Source organism: Pinus tabuliformis, chromosome 4_2, assembly GCF_031772625.1.
Source record: "Pinus tabuliformis cultivar Carrire ecotype Pingquan chromosome 4_2, CPIR1, whole genome shotgun sequence".
Classification (NCBI taxonomy): domain Eukaryota; kingdom Viridiplantae; phylum Streptophyta; class Pinopsida; order Pinales; family Pinaceae; genus Pinus; species Pinus tabuliformis.
This window is the reverse complement of record NC_142304.1, coordinates 1,058,747,344-1,058,753,343: the sequence shown is the minus strand read 5'-3', so window position 1 is coordinate 1,058,753,343 and position 6,000 is coordinate 1,058,747,344. Positions and strand designations below refer to the sequence as shown.

The window sequence follows — 6,000 nt, the reverse complement described above, 5'->3', positions numbered from 1 at the left end:
TCGAAATAAGTGTTATGATAATTTGAATAAATATTTGGGTTTGATAATTGATGGTATGGACCAGAAGAAAACACTTTTACCACATTTTGTTCGCACACCCAAAAATTTACAGGAGGAAAATTTTATTCAGTATCACTTGGTCGGTTGTATGGTCTTCAATGGGAAAATGTTGCCAAAGGTGTACTTCACAGCTCCAAATATTCATAATGATGCAAATTTGACCATAACCATAATTCATGATGTGCTTTCTCATTGGTCTGGTAATCTTCCTAAAGTTTTGTATCTACAATTGGACAACACTTGCCATGAAAACAAAAATCAGGTTGTTTTTGGATATCTAAACATGCTTGTTGAATTGAGAATTTTTCAGAAGGTAAAGGTTGGTTTCCTTCTTGTTGGGCACACTCATGACCATATTGATCAGATGTTCAGTCGTTTTTCAGTCACATTGAGGAGGAAGGAAGCTGGGAGCTTGCCATCATTAATTGAATGTATTAAGAAATCATACATGCCAGAGCCTACTTTTGATGTGTTGGAAGAAACTGTTGACATGCGAAGGTTTATTATGGGATCATATGGTGAGGGGAAATGCATTGAACAACTTAATGACATTAGCTTCCAACATCAATTTCGTATCAAAAAAATTGATGGGAAAACACTAATATGGGGCAAGAAGTATTCAACTACCACAGAATGGGCACCATCATCAGGTTTGCAATTTTTGAAGTTCATTCCAGATCATCCAATATTTGCATCGAAAATATTGTTATTACAATCAGTTGATGAAGTTCATAATGCATGCAAACAAAACAGAGATATAAATTTATCTAATTGCCTAGAAGAAATTAAAAAATGTATTAGATATACATATGAGTACTTTGACATTGCTGATTAAGTTTGGTGGGAGTCATTTTTCAATAATCAAAGTGATATGATTTCAACAAGAACAAATGAAGATATACCTTTGAAAAATGTTGGGTTGTGTTATATTCTTTCCACGTAGTTAATAGGGGGTTTGAAGGGCACCCGTAACCCCACTTTATTTTGGACCATATGTTAGGTTGGGCGGACCCACCTATGGTTTTGTGCATGATTTTTGCACATGTTTTTTGGACGCGATGGTTTTCGGTCCATGGTATTGAACGCGATGGTTTTCGGTCCATGGTATTGGATGCTTCGGCATGTATAAATATGTATTGTAACATTGAAAGGAACATAATGAAAAATCAAGCTGGTAGTCCCGGTTTTGGGATCCAGGGAAAAATCTCTGTGCATATGTGTTTTATGGGTTATGCTCTCGCATTGTTTATTTTCTTTGTTTAAGAATTCGTATGCAGGTAATTTCTGTACATGGTTAAAACCTACAAAAAATCCATTTATTTGGCCACAAAATGTGTCGAATGCACATGAGGAAATAAACATTGTTGAACAGAAACAATCTCAAGGTAGCATTAATTCTTCACAGGCAGAGGAAAGAGAGATGTATATTGGTTCCAGAAGATCTCGTGCACAACGTGAAGCCATGGAAGCCCTGTACAGGGGTTCAGTATAGGATATTAAGCAGGGTTGCATGATCGCAGTGCTAGCAGATGGAGATCTCAATGGCTATCCATTTTGGGTTGCTATAGTTATAAAGGTCTTTACAGAAAATGAGGATGTTACAAGTGTTGAAGTACATTGGTATGCCACAAATACACACCCATTCAATGGTGTGTATAAGCCAAAGATGGTAGTTGACAAAAAAAATGGCGGAAAGAGAAAAAGAAAGGGTACGAGTATAAATCGTCACCGCACAGATATATTGAAATTGGAGGATGTTGACATACTTGTTTATGACTTCAATTTAACAAAGAGGGGAACTCTCCGCTTCAAGATGATAGAGATTCTGAAAAGGTTGTTACCAGAAGGAATAGTATTGAGATGGGAGTCCGTTGAAACCAGTCGTAGATCTAGAAGAATTTTGAAACCTAAAATGATGGGCATGCATGTGGACTCAGATGGGGCACTAGTTGATGAAAGAGAAGAATATGGAACATCTTCATTAGCATCCAGTGACTCATCTGAAGATGTGAATTCTGATGGCGTGCAAGAAAATATGAGTGATTTTGAATAATTGTTTAAGGCAATTTATCTAACTGATGTATGCATCATCTCTTGAAATAAAATTTTTGATTTCCATATGGTGTTAAATGAGAAGTTATGAGTCACTTTTATGTTATTAGATCATTTTACTAGCATTTTTTAAAAAATTTGAAGATTGACCCTAAAAAAAATATCATCGTTCCAGTATAATCACTTTTTCGTTTTCAAGCTATGTTTTGCACGAAAATTTTGTTTTCACTGTCATTTTTAAAACATGTTCAAAATTGTCCCTAAAAAAAAACCATCGTTCCAGTGTACGCACTTTTTGTTTTTAGCACTGTTTTTGATGTTTTTTTGGCGTTTTTTGGCTAGAGTTCCCGTTTTGAGTTTATAGTTCCCGTTTCAAAGTTTACATTGTTTAAAGATGGAGAAAAAGAAAAAGAAAAAACAAATGTGAACTTCCTCATGGTTCAGTTTGTCTTTAATCTTTCATATATGTTTTATTATTAACAACAATCTCTCTACTTAGGTTACTACTTAGGTTACAAAGCAGTTAGTCCTTGCAATTGCAATGAAAATTATGTTGTTGTTGCTTCTTTATGTCAAGTTAACATAGAGATATGTGAACTTTGGATCACTGGAAAGTGGCTAGCCTATATAAATGCAATGAAACTATACCTATTCATCCTTCTATCAAACACTAAATTAATATTCATGTCCTGTAATTATGTGTGAACTATATCGTTTATTCAACACATACATTGAAGAGGTATCGATTTTTTGAAATTGCCAATCTATGTAGTTACATCGTGCATAATTGACTTCATAGAGCAATACGATTTTGAATGTTTTTTTTGTACTCAACTTGATGTTATGTTTGTTGAATCAGGACTGAAAAATATGGGCAAGGCTCCCTATTGTGACGAGAATGGACTGAAAAAGGGCCCTTGGACACATGAGGAGTATCAAAAGCTTGTAGAATACATACAAAAGCATTGTCATGGGAGTTGGCGTGCCCTACCCAAGACTGCAAGTGCAGTTCAAAGATTCCCTAATTTTCGAATTATGTTAGAAAGAATGCAAGTGCAATTCCAAGATTATATGATTTCTTAACTAAGTTATAAAGAGTGAATGATTAACATATTTTCATCTTAATTTTAGGAAACCTAAGATGTGGGTAATACCCAGAAGTTTTAACATACAAAATGCAGGTGCAATTCCAAGATTAGCAAGGTTTTGAACTAAATTATCAAGAATGAATAATTAAGATAAATTCATCTTAATTTTAGGTAACCTAAGGTGTGGGTGATACCCGGAAGTTTTAACAATTTAGATTAGGACCTTAACTAATACACCAATGACCACAAAATGACTTTGAAAGGTTAATCCTCAACCTAGCCACTTTTACGATTGTTGGTGTGCCCAGAGAGCCTATCTGGAGTTATGCACAAATATAAGTTAGTTGTAATGGAGATCTTCTGTTTTTTAGCACGGGTACAACTCACATACAGTTTATGGGTTGAATTTCTATATATGAGTACTTTTCTAAATTCGGCTTTGTGAAGTTCTATCATCATATACCACTTAGAAAATTGTGATGTTCCTATGTTGCAGGGTTGCTTAGGTGTGGCAAAAGTTGCAGGCTTTGATGGACCAACTATTTGAGGCCTGATATAAAGCGGGGAAAGTTTTATTTTGAAAAAGAACAGACAATTCTCCAACTCCATGCGATTCTTGGAAATAAGTAATCTTTAAACAAACCTTGATGTCTCTCATGTACTTTTATAACTTACGATGTTTGAGGTAGATTATCCTGGTGGATTTTTTTATATTAAATTCAATGTTTAGGTGCTCTGGTCTCTACAATAGTTGCTCATCTGGCCAGGAGAACAGACGACGAAATTAAGAACCACTGGAACACGCATTTGAAGAAACGATTGCTTCAAATGGGGATCGATCCAATGACTCATAGACCACGAACTGACCTCTTTGCTGCTTCCTAGATATCTCAATACTTTGCTTCCCTGACATAGTGGGAGAATGCAAAGATGGAGGCTGAGGCATGATGGCTTAGAGATTACTTGAAGCTTGTTGCATATAGGTCTTCATCCAATATGATGAATGTTGAAAATGGAAACATGAACCAGCTAGACCTAAATCTGCCAAGGTCTGTTGTTGCATGCAGATTTGATGATCCAGTTGTTGCTCTAGCTTCTCATGTTTGGGCTCAACAACAACCTTCATTAGTACTAGCACTTAACTCTTAGAACAAGGATCAACATTTGGTTCAAAGGACAAACTGATATATTGGGAGTTATAGCATTCTAGGTCAATCTAGAAATGTGGATGGACTATCACTGCACCAAGATCACGAGGGGTTTGTTACTCAATTTTTAGATAACATGTGCTCCTTGGCACTTGGTTGTGTGTACTCCGCCCCTAATTTGCAGTTGGGTCAAGGTGCCATTGCACCTCCAAGCGATTCATGCATAATTAATGATTCTCGGAATGATCCAGGTGGATATTGGTGGCCACCTGCCAAGTCCACCTGGACCCCCACCATTGTCTTTCTCAGCATTTTCAGTTTCCTTAATTGTAGCACAACTTACTATTTTTAGCAGTTTTTCGGGTCCTGAACTTCCAGAGCCGTTTTGAGGCCCTAAACGATGTTTTTTGGGGAATCCAGGGGCAACACGAGGTGTTGCCCGTTCCAACAATGATAGTGCTCGGATAGATCTTTCTAATGAGCTATTGTACGCGTCAAACGGAGATCATATGCCAAAGTTACGACCCCGGGAAGTTGATGTACCAACTTACCCCCAAACGGGGCCCACAGTTTGGCGTTTCATCTCCTAGGGTTAGGTTTTGGAATGTTAAGGGTTTTTCCATTGTTTCTCAACAATAAATAGGCCTTCGAGCCTCATTGTAACACAGTTCAGAGGCATGTAGCCATCACATCTCTTCTCAGAGATAAGCTACCATCGCCCTAGCTAGTTTATTTCCATTTCTGTCTGTAAGCATATTTCAGTATTTTCCATTAATGAAATGAAGTATTATTTCCGCTGCATCTTTGTGTATATGGTTATCTCTGTAATTTGTTGCGTTCCTGTTTAAATCCGGATCACGGAATGAAACAAGTAATGTTTTCAATGGTGAAAACAATATAAAATTGAATGAGAACAAGAAAATGAAGCCATATCAAGACAAATATGACCATAATTTGTTGCCTTGCATGCTACAAGGACACACGGTTAATACAAAAGAAGAAATGTCTTATCATAACACTAATTTCCTGTGGCCAGACCACAAGTCCAATTCACTTCCAACTTTGATACCAGCTTGTGGCTCTCCCAGATCAAATATTTTCAGTGGCCCTAGTGACCTAGGTTCTAATGAAAGCAGTTCTTCAGTGATCAACAACAATAATGGTAACTATGGCAGATCATTGGTTCAACCTGAAGAAGGGCAAACTTTTATCAATTTTCCTTGTGTAGAAGTGAAAGGAACTTTGTATTTTGAAAAGGAACATGGTGAGTTCTTGCAAGTTCTGTAGATGTGATCTCCAAAAGAAGAGAAGGTGTATTCTTGTCTATAGACTTATAAATATGGACCATTTGAAGGTCTTATGAAATAAAATGTTGGAAACTGTGGAAAAACACATATGAGATATTATGTCATGATGAAGAACTTGAGAGAACTTCTTAGATACATGTTGGACTGTGCAAAAGTTTATTATACATTTTCGTCTTAAAGGAACAAGTAGCATTTTACCACCTGGAATCAGTCATTATGTATGCCTACTGGATTTTGATCATGCTACCTGTTCAAGAATATATTCAGCCGGAATTTCCTAATTGAGGCATAATGGCTATGGAAAGTTATGGTAGAAAAATATGGTGATGTGAAGTCCTTTTGATT

The 6,000-nt window shown here is 36.5% G+C and overlaps 1 pseudogene; it reads left to right on the top strand.

The window, feature by feature from the left end:
• Positions 1-2,982: 2,982 nt before the first annotated feature.
• On the top strand, positions 2,983-5,635 carry LOC149173242 (transcription factor MYB93-like; annotated as a pseudogene).
• Positions 5,636-6,000: the final 365 nt, after the last annotated feature.